Raw genomic sequence first — 17,893 nt, 5'->3', positions numbered from 1 at the left:
TGCTTAAGCCACACTTGCTTAAGGTTATTATCTGCTAGGTGGTTCTCCACCTTATATTTATATTGTTGTTTTGCCATCTTAATGCCTCTTCTTGCCCTGGCCTCTCTTTCTATATCCCTGTCCCCTGTCTTAAAGGTAGAATCCCGTTCTCTCAGAAGTGTCCGTATCTCGGCAGTCATCCAGGGTTTACAATTCCCATAGACTCTGATGCACTTGTCCATTGTTACACTGTCAGTGCACACTTTGATGTAAGAGAGTATGGCATCAGTGTATTCATGCATGTCTTGATGTTGAAATACATTCCACTCAGTGGTTTCAAAACGGGCCTGCAGCTGACTGAGAGCACCCTCTGGACAGATTTTAACCATTTTCATGACTGGCTGAGTTCTTTTCCTAAGAGGGACATACTTCAAGCATGACAGAAATGAAAGATGGTCGGATATACCCAGGTGAGGGAGGGGGATTACTCTATATGCCTGTTTCAGATTAGAGTACACACAATCTAAAGTGTTCTTCTGTCTGGTGGAAAATTGCACATACTGCAAAAACTTAGGGAGAACTGTCTTTAAACAGGCTTGATTGAAGTCCCCAGCCATGACAACAGCACCCTCTGGGTGAGTATGCTGCTGCCTGGAGATGACTTCATAGTTTAGAAAGTGCCGCGTTGACATTAGCATCAGGTGGAATATAAACAGCTATAATAATTATCACAGTGATTTCTCTAGGCAGACAAAATGGCCTAGATGGGTCTGTCATCAGTTCCACATCTGGAGAGCAATATGTATAAACTACTCTACTGTTAACACACCAGTCACTGGGTATATAGATACAGAGTCGTCCTCCCTTGCTCTTACTGGAGTCGCCATTTCTATCAGAGAGATAAATGCTGCATTAGATATTGCTAGGTGTAGCTTGGTCATCACACAGCTTTCGCGGAGAAGCCTGCTAGCTGCCATGTGCAGCTCTAATTCATCAATTTTGTAGATGAGGGATCTGGCATTGCTCAAAAAGACACTTGGCAGTTCTGGTCTATGGGGCTGCTTTCAGAGCTGAGCCAACAGACCAGCTCTACAGCCGTGCTTTTGTTTCCGCTTCTTTTGCTTTCACTTTTGTCAGCACTTCCCCGACCCGACAATAATCCATGGAGATCCTGGAAGCTTCGCTATGCAGTTCAGTATGTTGTGGGACTGCTGAAAATAGCTGGTAATCCTGGATTGACTTGCGAGCCCGATATTTAGCAGCTCTACCTGTGTGTAGGCAAATTTTGCTCCTTGCTCTACACTGTGCACACACATTGATACACACATCATTCCAAACACCACACACTAATACCGGGAGCTCGGGGCCACTGCATGTGAACACGCCGCCATCTTGGTGGCAGAAAGGCAGGATCAGGAATGGTGGTGGGAGAAAGCAGCCTAATTGCCTGTTTGGTGACAGAAAGGCAGGATCAGGAAATGAATATCCCATGATACTTTTCAAAAGCACCTCATTTAAAAAGACATCAACTTTTGTAAACTGTAAGCTTGTTATCTTAAAAGTAAAGTGCTTTCAGTTTAAACTTCTCCAGGGTAATTGTGCTGCCTTTTTAAACAGAAATTTATGGAGGTGCAAGAGACATGTTGAGTCTCAGCAAACAAAATATATTAACTCTGTTGGTCCCTCTTAATCAGCCAACATAAAGCCAGCTGAAGAGATTTAACTGCATTTGTAACTTATTGGCCAAGAAAACTGCAATAACATAGAAGTAAATTAAATAATGCCATTACAAAAGCAAACATTTTAAAACTGAAAAGGTTTAATTAAAAATAAAATCAAATGTGCCGCAAGGTTTCTTTTCTTTTTTAGTGTTCTCAAGGGTTTTGTAAGATGAGGAAGTCAATCACTGCAGAAACGTTAAAGGCAATTAGTTCATTCAACTATATGTGTAAAACATTCCTAGTTTCCATACTATGCACACTGGTAACCGATAGAATGAATAATCCCCTGGTTCCCACAGAGAAATTTCGTTGAAGAGATGCACCTCTATAACTGTCTGGTTTGGTTCTGCAACCCAACAGGACAGACACAGACTTCAGAGGATAATTAGGACTGCAGAAAAAACAATTACTGTTATGTTCTGAGCATGGGCACAAGGAACGGAGACGAGGCATCGATCTGTGACTTCAACTCTTTATTAGTGACTTCAGAAAGAGCAAAATACTTGGGCAGCAGCAGCTCTTTTATAGAGCTGGCTGCTGTCAAAACAACCAATGATTTGAGTTTACCGCTCTAAAAACATCCAATCAGAGTCGACCCGCTGTCAGCCAATCAGATCAGCCAGAAACGACCAATCACGACTCGCTATTCGCGGGCCAATCAGAAGTGCTGGATTACGAGCCTGCTGTTGAAGTAAAACTATTAGGGTTGTTAATGAACACGTTAACTTAGTTCGTAACACCCCTCCCCCCTAGGTTCCGTCTTAGGGGTGTGGTGACGTATTCTCGCAAGTAAGCAGGTCGCTTCACCTGTCTGTTTGACCTGCGCTGTTCCACCGGTTTCTCTGATTCCGGTGGGCTGCTTGCTGGGCTGGATGGCGAAGACGGTCCCGCTGCTCCATTGTGTGGCTCGGGGCTGTCCTCACCGCTCTCGCCAATGCTGTCATCGGGGTTCCTTGGATTCACTTGCATCGTGGTGCTGCTACTTGGTGAGGCAATCACCCGGTTCGGTTCTTCTTCTGGAGGTGAGTCCCATGGTTGTTTGTGTAGGCTGCTGAGTTCCAAATGTTAGGTCGTCTGCTCTTTCTTCTTCGGCCTCCTCGGTGTCCCTTCCCCCCCCCAGTTGGAGATTCAGGGGACGAGATGGACGTAGGTGCCAGTCTGGAGCGAAGCTGGTCTATGTGGCGCTTCCATAATTTTCCATCATCGGTTTGCAATCGGTAGGATCTGGGCCCAGTGAGTTGAGTTATGGTAGCAGGGACCCATAGTGGGTCGCCTGAGAAGTTTTTTGCAAATACTAAGTTGCCTACCTTGAACGCACGACACTTGCTGCTGGATCCCAAAGGCTTTTCTGGCGTGTAGGTAGGGTGTAGGCGATCAAGGTGTGAGCAAAGTTTCCAGCCCATCAGGAGTTTGGCCAGAGTTCTGTTTGTGGTGCTGTGTGGGGTGATGTGCTGGAGGAGAAGCATTCTGGTTATCTTGTCGTCAATGTCCCCATGTTCCATTTTGTGTAAGGTCTTTTTCACGAATTGAACCATTCGCTCAGCCCTACCGTTGGTCGCAGGGTGAGCCTGCGATGTTAAAGCGTGGCGGATGCCCCTGTCTGCTAGATACTGTTCAAATGCCAGGGCAATGAACTGGGGGCCGTTATCTGAGACTAAAACGTCCGGCAATCCGTGCGTAGCAAATAATTTATTCAATTTTTTAATGACTGCTTCTGTAGTGGTGCTCTTCATTTTGTGGACCTCGAGCCAATTGGAATAGGCATCCACTGTTATAAGAAAAGTGTGCCCTTTTGTGGGTCCCGCAAAATCGATGTGGATGCGGGACCAGTGACCGCGAGGTGCTTCCCACTCAGTTGGAGTTGCTTTTGGTAGGGCAGCGCGAATTTCCTAGCACTTGCTACATGTGGCCACCCAGGCTTCTATCTGCTTATCTATACCTGGCCACCACACGTAGCTTCTTGCCAGTGCCTTCATTCGCATGATGCCTGGATGACCATCGTGCAATAGTTTTAAAACTTTATGTTGTAGCTTCTCTGGGATGACGACTCTGTCTCCCCACAAAATGCAGCTCTTTTGAGAGAATAGTTCTGTTTGCCGATGTTTGAAAGGCGCAAAGGTGTCATTGAACTCATTGTCAGGCCAACCTCGTTCTACCCAGCTGAGGACTCGTGCCAATACAGGATCCCGTTTTGTTTCTGTGGCGATGTCTCGTGCAGTCAGCGGTGGTGAGGGAAGAGTCTCAATTTGGAGTGCAGTTAGGGTTGGAGCTGGATCGTCAATGGGTTCAGGTAGCGGGGAACGACTCAAAGCGTCAGCGTGGGGAATGGCTTTCCCCGGGCGGTGTTGCAGTTGATAATCGTATGCGGCTAGAAACTCTGACCAACGTGTCATTCTTGGCGATAAAATGTGGGGAGTTGGTTTGTCTCCCGCTAAAATGCCAAGCAATGGTTTGTGATCGGTAATTATAGTAAATGGTCTTCCATATACATACTCATGGAAATGCTTAATGGCAGACACAATAGCGAGAGCCTCTTTATCGAGTTGGCTATAGTTTCTTTCAGTCTTTGATAAGGTCCTTGAGAAAAACACAATAGGTGCCTCATTGCCGTTTGGCAGGACGTGGCTCAAGATGGCTCCCACTCCAAACGGTGAGGCGTCGCAGGTGACAGTTAAAGGCAAAGTCTCGTTATACTGCATTAATACAGCATCTGAGGTTAAGAGGTCTTTTACTTGTTGGAATGCTCATTCTTCCCGATGTTCCCAGACCCAGGAAGCCTTCTTGTCGAGTAGCCTGTGTAGGGGCTCAGCTACAGTCGCCTTCTGGGGCAAGAAGATGTTATAAAAGTTAATGAGTCCCAGGAAGGCTTGGAGGTCTGTCTTATTTCTAGGTCTTGGTGCGTTTTTGATTGCAGTTAATTTTTTTTCGGTGGGGTGGATTCCCTGTCTGTCAAGAAGGTATCCAAGGAACTCCACCCTCTCTGTACAAAGTTGACACTTGTCTTTTTTTACTTTCAGGCCAGCGTCTTTAAATTTTTGGAGAACCATTCTGAGTCGTTTTTCTAATACTTCTCTAGTAGGGGTAGTAGCTATTAAGACGTCATCAAAATAGGGCACGACCCCTTTTATGCCTTGTAATAGTCTCTCCATCAGACTTTGAAAGATGCCCGGTGCCACGCTTACTCCGAATTGGAGTCTATTGCACTTAAAGGCACCTCTGTGAGTGACTATAGTCTGGGCTTCTGCAGTCTTCGCATCTACGGGTAGCTGTTGGTATGCCTGAGCTAGGTCCAATTTCGCAAATATTTTTCCACCACCCAGGGAGTGAAGAAGGTGTTGAACCACAGGTACCGGGTAAGTGCTCTGCTGAAGCGCATGATTTAGGGTGGCCCGGTAATCCCCTCAAATTCTTAACGATCCATCTGGCTTTATGGGTGTTACTATTGGGGTCTCCCATCGGGCGTGGTCAATCGGTTCCAACACACCCTGGGCTATTAATTTGACCAGTTGCTCGTCAATCTTTGGCTTGAGTGCAAAGGGCACCCGACGAGGCTTAAGGCGAATGGGAGCTACATCGGGGCTGAGATTAAATGATATAGGGGTCCCCTTGTACTTGCCTAGCTTCTCTGTGAAAATGTCCTGGAATTCCTGGACAAGGGCCTCCTCCCAGTCATTGCTTCCGGTTTGGTGGATGCCAGCTAGTTCAATTCCGAGTGGGGCGAACCACTGTAACCTTAGCAAACTGGGCCGGTCACAATCGACGACGGTCAGAGGTAGCGATGTAGTGTGGTCTTTGAAGGATACTCGGACGTGGCTGGAGCCGACAACTGGAATTCTGTTTCCTTGGTAGTCCTTTAGTATGATTTTTTGAGTGCTGAGGTCCTGACGATGGATGGCAGGGATCAGCTGTTTGAGGGTTTTCCAGGAAACCATCGATAGGGACGACCCCGAGTCGACTTCCATCACGCAAGGTCGATTCTCAATAGCGACCCTTACTGAGATCTTCTTTGCATCCAGGGACGAAGCATGGCCGATAATGATGGTTTGGTGTGCCTCTTCTCGTCTAGTTGAAGTGGCAGGTGCTCGATTTCTGTAGTAGTGGTTGTCCCATTGGTGGTTCAGGCGGTCCCGATTTGCCGGTGGGTTGCCTGTAGCTTGGAGGAGATTATTCTCCCTCCTGATTGGACTGGACCCTCGCTTGCTTCTGCAGACCTTTGCGATGTGGCCTCTCTTCCCACAGGAACGGCAGAGTGCGTCGAGGAATTTGCAGTCTGATCACGGGTGGTTTGCCCCGCAACCAGCGCATTGGCGCGGCGGTCTTTGGTTCCGTTGGTCTCGTTGGTCGCGTTCGGACCGGAGTCGGTTGACCTCCTCCTCCTCGCTTTCTGACGAGGATTCGAGGTCTTCATGATGGGCGGTAGTAGTGTGCCTCTCAGAGGAAGGCGTACTGTCCCTGTCGAGTTGGCGATGCGGTGTGTTCGCTCGGCGCATTCGAGCGGCTGACTTCCTGGTTGCTTCTGCTGCAGTAGCGTCAGCGATGACATCTGTGAGGCTGATGTCTCCTTTTGCCATGATCTTGCTCTGCGCCGTGTGGTCATCTAATCCCAGAACTATTCGGTCTCTCATGGCTTCCTCGAGGTTTGCAAAACCACAGAGGCCTCCCAGGTTTCGGAGGTCCGCGATGAAGTCTCCAACGCTCTCGTTTTTCCGTTGGTCCCTCTGGTAAAATTCGTGTCTTCGGATAAGTGTTGGCACCGCGGGTGCATAATGGGCCCGGAGGATTGGCGCGGGTATCCCAATCCATTGTCTTCACCTCCGCAGGTTTTGCAAGCGCCTTAGCCATTTTAAAAACGGCGGGCCCGCAATGGGTCAGGAATACCGCTCGTTTCTTGCCAGGTGTAGCATCTTTCAGACTGTTGGTCTCCAGGAACATCTGGAACCGGTCCATATACGAGTCCCAGTCTTTGTTTGCCGGGTCAAATGGAGTGGGTGGTATGGCGCCGCTGGCCATCCAGCCGTTTGTTGCTTGCGCTTTCAGCCACGTGCTCTGTAATACTCGATGCGTGCTCAGTCAGCTCTATCGTCTCCGCATCCCACCCTCGTCGCCAGTGTTATGTCCTGAGCATGGGCACAAGGAACGGAGACGAGGCATCGATCTGTGACTTCAACTCTTTATTAGTGACTTCAGAACAGAGCAAAATACTTGGGCAGCAGCAGCTCTTTTATAAACAACCAATGATTTGAGTTTACCGCTCTAAAAACGTCCAATCAGAGTCGACCCCCTGTCAGCCAATCAGATCAGCCAGAAACGACCAATCACGACTCACTATTCGTGGGCCAATCAGAAGTGCAGGATTACGAGCCTGCTGTTGAAGTAAAACTATTAGGGTTGTTAATGAACGCGTTAACTTAGTTCGTAACAATTACTACCCACCTGCCTTCAATTGAGGACCTGTATACTGCACGAGTCAAAAAGAGGGCTGTGAAAATATTTACAGATCCCTCACATCCCAGACATAAACTGTTTCAACTCCTTCCCTCAAAATGACACTATAGAGCACTGCACACCAGAACAACTAGACACAAGAACAGTTTTTTCCCAAAAGCTATCACTCTACTAAACAAATAATTCCCTTAACACTGTTCAACTATTTACAAAGTGTACGCTACTATTACTGTTAATCTTCTCACCACTCCTTATCACCCATCCCCTCCCACTTGACTGTTTCCTAGTATGATTTGATTGTTGATTGTACCCTATGACTATCATTAAGTGTTGTACGTTATGATTCTTGATTCTTAATGAATGTACCTTTTCTTTATGTATACTGAGAGTATTTATACCAAGACAAATTCCTTGTGTGTCCAATCACACTTGGCCAATAAATATTCTATTCTATTCTATTCTATTCTATTCTATTCTATTCTATTCTATTCTATTCTATTCTATGAAGTTCTAGAACTATCAGAATTTGGAATCACTCGACACAGAATATAAATCTGTCAATGGCATTTCAAATGATGATGTATATAGAGCAGGGGTGGGCAAACTACGGCCCGCGGGCCACATCCGGCCCGTTGGTCTTTTTAATCCGGCCCGCCGAAGATTGGTACAGAATTAAGGTTTGATGTGAATGATTGAATGATTGCATTCATTTGATTTTGACTTGTAATGACAGGCATTTCGACACCAGGTGGCGGCCCGTCTGTCAAATTTTAAGTCAATGAGGCCCCCGAGCCAAAAAGTTTGCCCACCCCTGATATAGAGTATCCACATTGGCAAAGCAACCAAATTATATTAGAATGTATTCTTTCTGAATCCAAGTTAGCAGTTTATATTTAAAGCTGAACTTGAACCAGTAAAGAAAAAAAAGATGAAAATAACCAAAATAAGCAGATGACAAGGGTGGGACCTTTTGGATATATATCCTGAAAATATTTCCTTATATCAGTCATATGCATTTCTGCATGAGGAGGCGGAAGGGAGTAGCAAGAGGACAAAAACTTTAATAGAAATGAAACAAAAATAAGGGCTTTGGGTTTATTTTTTGAAAATACAGTAACTCTGGTCACTATCGGTGAATAGAAGTTATGTTAATTATTATTTTGCTGATAAAAATATTTGAACTTCAAGTTAAAAATCTAATATTTGCATATGTATTTTAATCTCATTCATTTATCCTAACCTTACAACTATGTGAAGATGAAAGTAATTCTGACAAAATATTCCCTGATAGATATTTTTTAAATTAGAGGCCTTACTAAGAGGCTCATTTTCTACTTTGTTTTAGCCATTTCTGGTGTGGGAAATTTTTGCTATGTCACATTCCATATTTCCCAAACCATCATGTCATTGGCTAGAGTACCAGTAACTTATCCCACAGCTGACAGGAAGAAAATTCAAATTACAGTTACTTCATCCTTCCAAATTACAGGCATTTGGCGCAAACCAGTGGTTTCTGTACATTCATAGACATTTTGTCCATCTCTAGCATGGAAACTTCATCCACTTCAGCCTATCTCATTCTTCATTTTTCTTCTATTTCTAAGAATAGAAGAAAGAGTCTTCAAAACTCCATTTCTAAGTCTTGAAACCTCTTTCTTTCCTTCTGTCTGTTTTTGGGGTTTGTCTTGCCCGCTTCCATCTCATTTCAGCTTCATCATGCATTTACTCCATTTCAAAATTCTACTTGGCTCCTCTTGTCCTAAAGACTGTTTCCATATCCATTTTCTAGCAGTACCCACAGAATCTCCCTGCTTTCCTCAAAATGAAGAAAGCAGCATTGAAATGGAGCAAAGTCTGCCCATGTTGGGATTGTAACAGGCCAAGAAAAGGTTGCATAATAATACCACCATGCTGTTTTCATCGGCATTACTTTTTTGTTTTTCTACAGACACTGATTTTTTTTCCATAAGGAATTGCCTCCATTTCAGAAGTTTTTATTCTTCCCCCTCCCACCTAAGGGCAATTGAAGAGGTAATTTTCCTTCTCTACATGATCAGGAACCATGCCCATTTTGAAATTTTTCTTTGCATTGAGTGGAAAGTCTTTGTATTTTATTAGACATGCAATTGTCCTCCTTCACTCAGAAGCAGAACTGTGAGCATCTAGGTATGTGAGGGTATACTGAAGAAGTTGTAGTATGTGTATGTTAATTTTTATCTCCAAACATGTTTCAAAACCATGTAGATCTTCCAAGAGTCCTCTTCTATCTCATGATTCTAAAACACTGTGTATTTTGAATTATCACCCCCCCCCCCCCATCCTTATTGAGATGTTGGGTGTAAAGGTGTACAAGGGGCAAGGAGGTTCTAGGACCAGGAGGAAATGTTGAAAAATAGGGCACATTTTTTAATGTTGCCAGAGACTTCAGCTAAAATGTCACAGAATTGATCAGTGCTGTCACAGGGAAGAGTTCAAGAAACACAGCAAACTTCTTAGAAGGTCATATAGAAGAGAGATAACAAATAGAAAGCCAGATGAGATCTCCAGCAGTAATTGGAGGAGCCTTCCTAATGATAACCGTTATGCCTCAGCATGATCTAGTTGATCTTTGAAGAGGCACTGAGTTGCCTGAAGTTCCTAGTGAAAATGAGAGGCATCTGAAAGAGGGGGGAGAAGGGAGGTTTTTGCAGCAAGCATAGCTGGTTATAGTAAGTTACTTAAAATAGTCGCAAAATAAGTGGAGGCCCAAGCGAAATTATTATAGGTGAACACATGGGTAAAAGGCAAGACCTATCATCTTACTTATAATTCACATTGTAATAAATGAGGCATTTCAATTGGATGACAACAAAGGACAGGCAAAGCTTCATATATAATAACTGAAATAGAATTTTCAAAAAATTGTTGTGAATTGTGGATTATAGTCAGAAGTCAACTGATCTGACAAATTGTGATTACAGAATATCTATTGAATGAAGAGCAAGATATTTAATGTGTAAGGGAGACCATGATAAGAAATGAAGTGTGCTATATTAGAAAACAAATCCATTACCACCAGAATTGCATCTAACCGTTGATAGCAATAGCACTTAGACTTATCTACCGCTCCAGAGTACTTTATAGCACTCTGAGTGGCTTACAATGTCAACATATTGCCTCCACCATTCTTGGAAGGATGGAAGGCTGAGTCAACCTTGGGCTGGTCAGGTTTGAACTCCTGGTTGTGGGCAGAATTCACCTTCTAACCACTGTTCCACCAGGACTCAGTAACACATAGTCGGTCAGTTAAAAACCCCAAAGATACTATCCTTCAAGGCCTCCATAGGGAGAAGATGCAACAGACCAGAAGGCCTACTAGCCTGAAACTTGGCAAAGTGATAATGGCAGCATGAAATACATAAAAACTTCTTGAGAGGCTATCTTCTAGTGCAGGGGTGTCAAACTCACATTGTCACAGTGGTGTCATGTGATGTATCAGGACTTTCCTGCCACCTTCACTAAACTTGGTGTGGATGTGGCCAGTGTGATGTATCCGGCCCATTGGAGTTTGACAGACTTTTTCTAGTTCAAGCCTAAATCTATAGGGTAGCAGAAATTAACTAAAAGTTAATTCAAAGTTTCACATGTTTAGAATACAGTGAATTTTTGATTGTTGCAGATTCTGAGCCTTTGGAAACAGGGATTGCTTCACTTCCCCAAGTGAAGAAGTGATATGGAGTAGTTAGAGCATCTGCTTGAGAATTGCTTCCCTTTTCTAAAAGCCTTCACTTTGTAGAGGCTTGTACAGGCTTTCAAAGAGGGATTTTAATAGGACACTCCTGTGTGAAGGAGCCATGGTGTCTCCACAATAGAGACATGGGCTTTCTGTGTGATACTCTAACCTTTTGTAGACAGACATTTGCACTCTGCTGATTTCCAGCTGCATGAGTTCAACTTGTGAAGTATTTAATGCAGAGGAGGGTAGGGGGATAATTAAAGAGAACATCTTGTTTTCCCTTCTGTATCCTGCCCATAATAATTCATTGATCCCTTCATTGCTATCTAAGTAGACCTTAATTCATCTTATTTGGTATATTTAGACTAATGACTCAACCCATTTTTTATCTGAAAGCCCCTAGCTAAATTAAGCCTCCTTTTTTCCCAGGTCATATTGTGAACTAATAGTTGAAATAGCCCACTCTTACATTGCACACATACCCTGTTATAGCCAATGGATTTTTCATGGTTGATACAGAACTTGTTAACTGGATCCTAAAACCTTTCAAGCATGCCATAACACTTACGGTATTTGATTCTCCAAATCCAGGCGATTTGAATCAGAAGAAAAGCTATCCATTTTATAGCTTCCTCAATCCTTAGGCTAATTATAAATTCTAGATATGTTGATGGGGATAGTAAATTTATCTCAAGGAGACCATACTGAATGAAGGAAGCACTAAATCTCCTTGGATTCTAATTGTATTTCTCAAATAAGGAGACAGGTATTTGTTGCTGGAGAATCATGATTGTAGCTGGTAATCAACAACCCAGGGTCTTGGGCCATGGCTGGCAGGGAGACTGTCAGTTGTAATAGATTTGATACCATCCAGTGGACTAGGCAATTCAGTTTCTGGATTAATTGGTTCATATGTTTTGCTACTTGGTTCTGATAGTAAAGTAAAGCCTTTGTGGTTATAATCAAACAACATCTGGTCCATTGCTTAAGACTGGCTTCCTTCTCCTCTCTAATACATCCTTCAGCCTAAGCAGAACAGTTAAATATTCTTTTGATTCATGCTTATTCAATTTTTTATCCCTTATATGAAAAAGGCTAACATCAAACAATGCAACTAAAATATCTGTTTTCTCTTGGTAACAGTAGGAACTCTGTAAAACTCTAAGTGTAGTGTTGACAATATGGTCAACCAGCAATTGGTGGGTTTTTTTTTTTTTTTTGGTTTTGTGATTTCCCCTCCACAATTGTAAGAAATATTATAGTACCAAAATACATTGATAAGGAAAAGCATTAAAAAAAATTGTAAATTTGGGGGTTGAAAGCAGAGTTTTAAGCAACTGTGCATTATTCAGGAATGGGTATGTATGTACATAAATATTTGCATTGCAGGAAAACCTGTTTCCATAAGGCTATAGTCATCAATAGTCACAAAAAATACACAGATGTATTTTCAGTTATCTCCATCTCAACATTGTTAGATGAATTTGCAAAACTGATTATTGAAAATAAAGTGCAATCGAAAATTATTACAGAGATATATAGCAAATGTTGGGCTAAATCCACAGAAATCTAGGCTTTCAGGAAAAATAGAGCATATTTTCTATAAAATGAAACATTATCTTAAAACACTGTGTCCAGACACAGTACATCAAGCAAAAACCAAACAGAAAACAATGAATACAAGTTAAAAAAAAAACTTAACATCAAAAGAAATGAAACCCACAACTATCAAACAAGATGCACCCAGGCTACAGCAAACATACAACCTACCTTCCAGAAGGCAGGTGCATCTATTGTTCTTGTCATGCCCCTGGTGGAGACTGACTCTGAGGGAGAAGAGGAACAGCCGACAGGGATTGGTAGTGTGGCTCAGGAGGTTGTGGAGGAGACTGGGGAAGGGCAGAGGCCAGCTGGGCAGTCAGAGGAGGACCCAGGCCCATCCCCAGGGAGGAGAGGATAAGGGAGAGACGTGATCTACTTGGGAGGAGAGGACCTTGATCCTCTTCATGGGCTGCACCTGTGACAACTGAATAAGAGGACGGACATGCATTCGGGCGAACACTGGAAACAAAGCATGGAAATATCTCTAGTTTATGGTTCCTCTCTGAGTTTGGCATCCTTCCCAATGTGTGTTCTGTTATCTGTGGACATCCTCCAGCCCATATCTTGCCTGGTTTGTGTTGTTTTTTCCCTCCTTCTTGTAACTGTTTGTGTGGGAGGTTTTTTTTATCTTCTGTCAAGGATATTTGGAGTTTGGAAGCAAAGTGAAGGAATAAAAGGTGCTTCACCGGGTTTTTGTGACTGTGTTTATTTTGTATTCCCACCCTGGGTCATCACAGTTCTGTCCAATTCCTGGGGAAAAATTATACAGATTGTTAAAGCTGGCAGGATCCCAGCATCCAAATGTTGGTGGGAAGATCAAAGGGTAGGTTTGCCACAGAAGAGGCATGCCTCCTAGTTTCTATCAGAAGACACTGTCTCAAAAAGGAGACCTACAACATGTGGCTCATCCTGGAAGAGCGTATGGAATGGGCAAAAATAATCCGTCTGGTGGTCTCACAATATATTTTACCATGCTTTGTAGGGCTTTGTAGTAATGGAGAGTTTATTGATTAATGTGAATTTTTAATTTTGTAAGCTACTTGGAGTCATTGTATCTGATTTGGGTGGCCATGTAAATTTAATACATGAATAATAACCAGCACATTGAATTGTATCTGGAAGCCTACAGGAAGCCAGAGCCCCTTGCAAAATGTTCCACCCATAACTGTTCATATCTTTTGGAACAATTGCTGCTTCTGGGTGGTCTTTAAAGGTAGCCTCATCTAGAGAGCATTGCCATAGTCCACCAATGATTGTTATCTATTGGATATTTATTTCAAATATAACATTCAATTTTCACTAATGCCAGGTATTTTCAGATTTCAGATGTTGCTGATGCTAATGATGCTCGTGAAGATAATAGTCCTGTTAGTCTATGAGGCAGTTTCTGCTTTACACATTTGCACAGATCCTTCCCACTTTATTTATAGGAGTTAAACTTCACGTCTCCTTTAACCTTGATAATTTGAAAAAAAACGGTGATGATAATCTTACCATTTGAAATGGATTGATCTTGGAAAATCACATCTAAAAAAAAGCAAAGAAAGAATTTCAGATCCAAATTGCACACAAAGTATTTCTGTAAGTATTTGTCTTTCAGTGACCAAGAAGCGAAGGTATGAAGGGACTATTCATCTCGGGTTAAAGAAATAAGTGGACAAGTTGCTGCCATTAATTCTTTAAGCAATAAGAACAGAGTCTAATTTAAATGTTTTCATAGTGATAGTAGGATATGGAATATTTATCTCACTGTTTGGTGAAGCTGTGCTTAACTGATAAACTGAGTGCAACTGATGAAATCTACCTTTGAACTGATGGTGCTGGTCATATTTTTCACCACCCATGGTGTTGAAGATAATAAGACCAGCTTATGCCGTTCATCAGACACAACTATTTAGCTGATTGCCTAAGGCAGTTTTACGGGATTTTTCATAAATACAGATGGGAAACATCAACCATCAGTTAGATACCAATGATTTTGCTGAATATCAGGTAGAGAAAAGTGAGAAAAACTAAATAAGCGATCGTATTAGTTTTGCAAATTGTTCATCAAGCATAAGGTAATTTTGTGCATTGAGCTAAAGAAATTGTATGACTTTGCTCACTATTGCCACATAAAAAGAGATCAGAGTAAAAAAAATAGTGGAATACAACAAAACATAGTTATAATGAAATAAACATAATGAAATCTTGTAGAATTTATTTACATTGATATCTTTGATGATAATCATCTGCAAAATATTTCAGTTTTTGCTAATTACCTGAAGTAGACAGACTTAGAACTTAGAATAACTTTCTTGTCGCTTTGAATATATACTAATCGACATACATTTAAAATGAAATTTTGTTGCATACAGCTTTCAGAGGGTCACCACATACACTACATAAACATGACACAATAAATAAGTACTAAATTGTTATGTGACAGTGGAACAACACAGTCTAATTTGATGTATACATGTACATGGTGAGAGAAACAAATCTTGCAAGTTTATTGGATGGATGGCATAGTGAAAAGGCTGTTATAGAATCTGATAGTCCTGCTAGAAATACTTCGAAATCTCCTTCCAGAGGGGAACAACAGAAACAGACTATAAAGTGAGCATGTGGGGTCTCCAACAATGCTTTAAGTTCTAAGCACATACTACTTATAAACAGCATTCTGAATAACACAAAGCAAGCACCCTATAATTTTCTCAGCTGTCCTTACTACTCTCTGTATGGATCTTCTGAGGCACTGCAGCCACCAAACCAAACAGTTTTGTTAAAACGCTCTCAATTGTGCATCTGTAAAAAGTGGCCAGGACAGAAGGAGAAAGATGTGCTCTCCTCATCCGAGGCAGGAAATGCGGACACTGGTTTGCACACTTCACTAAGGATGACATTTGGAGAGACCAATTCAGATTGCTAGTTATCTGCACTCCCAGATACTTAATACTATTGACCACCTCTATAGCTGCATCCTTGATATTAAGTGGAGTATGACAAATAAGACTATATTTGGTGCATAGTGGAAAATGTGGAATATACCAAGTAGCACTGTTGTAAGGCCCTTCATTTTTCACAATTCCAGTCCCCACCTCCCCTAAATATCTGGTTATAGAGACATATAGGGGACTTAGTAGAAGTTCCATTTGAGTTGTAAATTATTGGTGAATTTTTCTGTCAGAATGACAGTTTGTATTCAATTCTACATTCTGGAGAAATCTGGCTAAATGTATTCTTCTTGTGGGCTTTGTATTTGAATTTCCTGTTCCTGTGCAAGAACATCTATTCTATTGGATGTTGTCAGATTCCCATGGGACCATGTACAAATCCTAGGAGTTTGTCTGAGCTAGGTTTGGTTGAAGTTTGCTGAGGGTGGTGCAACTGAGATGATGCAATGAAGGTGCTTGTGTTCTGAAAGGGTATTGGGCAATTCCTATTATGGCTTAATGGCTTTGTCCTGGTTTGAATCTTGAGTGAAGACTAATCCTATCACTCTGCCTTTGTTTCAAAATATCCTGTCTTGAATGGATTTCTGCCTGCAGTATTTGCCTGCAGTATTTTACCTATGCATAGAACTACCTAGATACTCAGCTTCTTTCAATAAGTGCTGACATCTGCTGAGGGCTATCAAGAAAGGTGGGGGATGCTTTCTCCTTCTAAAAAGGTTCTCATCCAGGGAAATATAATATTCTGCCTTTTTAATATTTCTCAAAATATTTCATTCTTGTAGGAGAGGGGTGGATGCTAACTTTCTACACTTCAATCTTTACTTGTCTTGGTATGAGAATAATATTGAGAACTGGAGTTTCTCAATGTAGCAATGTTAATTTTTCATTCTGTCACTGAGCAAGCTGGAGAAAGACAACACCAAAGTCAAGAAAAAGAAATGTAGAAATTAACCCAAAGGAGGAATAAATAACTTCATCTTAATTGTACTAAAATTACTAATCTAGTCTCAACCTGATCTGGTACCTAAATTGTTTCTTGCTTCATCCTAGTCATAGTACTTTATACTTAAGCAATTCTCACATCCAGTCTGTGAAGCGCCTTGGCCAATGTCCTTGGAAGATTTTTCTTAACATTAAGACAAGCAAAATAAGGAACATGAATATAACCATACCACCACCAGGAGTTAACTTCAAGTGGCAACTAACTAAACTAACAAATGTAATTCATTCATTTGTTTCAGCACAAACAGAAAAGCAATAACTTTGTGCTTTCTGAACATGGCCATATGTATTCTGTCATAAAAGAGTAAGCAAACTGGTTCATACACACATACATCCACACCAATGCATGATTTTGAACCCCTTTGTTCCAATGCATAATACAGCATTGGAAATTTGACAGGAAAAGGCCATGTTTCTTTGAGGCCTGTAAAGAAGCTTGCAGTAGATAAAATCTTTAGGGACTAAATATGCAAAGAAGGGACATTAACAGTGAATCTGCAGGTCATGAGTATAACTACAGGCTGTTTTCCTACTGTTGTTTTCTTTTCCTATTCAGATCATGGTTCTCAGTAATTAAGTTTCATTTTTGGCATTATGGCACAGATACAGAGGTCCAAAAGCTTGGAATTTACTTAACCGAGCCAATAACAAACCTTGAGGCAATGAACCTGCTGCAAAGAGAGGGGAGGAAAAACAACAACAAAATGCATAGCTGTCTAGACTCACTGACTGCTTTGGTGAGAAATTTTCATTCTGCTATTTCTCCATAAAGATACAGATCTAATCCTTCATTTTATCTTGCCTACATATGAGATATAGACAAAGAAGATAACTGCATTCATGTCAGTGGTGGGATTCATATTTTTTTACTACAGGTTCTGCGGGCGTGACTTTGTGGGCATAGCAGGAAAAGGATACTGTAAAATCTCCAGTCAGAGGTGGATTTGCCGGTTCTCTGAACTACTCAAAATATCCGCTACTGGTTCTCCAGAACTGCTCACAACCTGCTGAATACCACCTCTGATTCATTTATAAATTTGTAGCTTCTGTGAATATCGACAACTTTTGTGCACAACTGCAAAGCTTGATTCTTGATTGTGTTCATTTCAATGTCATAACAGTGGTTGAGTGTTTGACAGCTGCACACATCAAGTCAAGTCAAATCAAGTGTTTATTACAGTCAAAGATCAGTCCAATTAAAAATATTCAAAGAATTAAAAATTCTAGAATAAAATAATAATTAATAAATCTATGTTAAAATTATAATTTGGCTTTCTATCTATCTATCCATTATTTATTTAGTCAAGCATGCATTTGAATATATATATATATATATATATATATATATATATATATATATATATATATATATATATATATATATATATATATATTGTCTTTGCTTTGTGCTTCTCGGAGTAATGTGGAAGAAGCAGCTGCAAGCTCACATTACTCCGAGAAGCACAAAGCCGAAGACACTAAGCCTGAAGATG

The sequence above is a fragment of the Notechis scutatus genome, chromosome Z (genome assembly GCF_049901735.1).
Source record: "Notechis scutatus isolate UNSWTSFEM ecotype Mainland chromosome Z, rNotScu1.2, whole genome shotgun sequence".
Taxonomy (NCBI): domain Eukaryota; kingdom Metazoa; phylum Chordata; class Lepidosauria; order Squamata; family Elapidae; genus Notechis; species Notechis scutatus.
Note: the sequence above shows the minus strand (reverse complement) of the source record.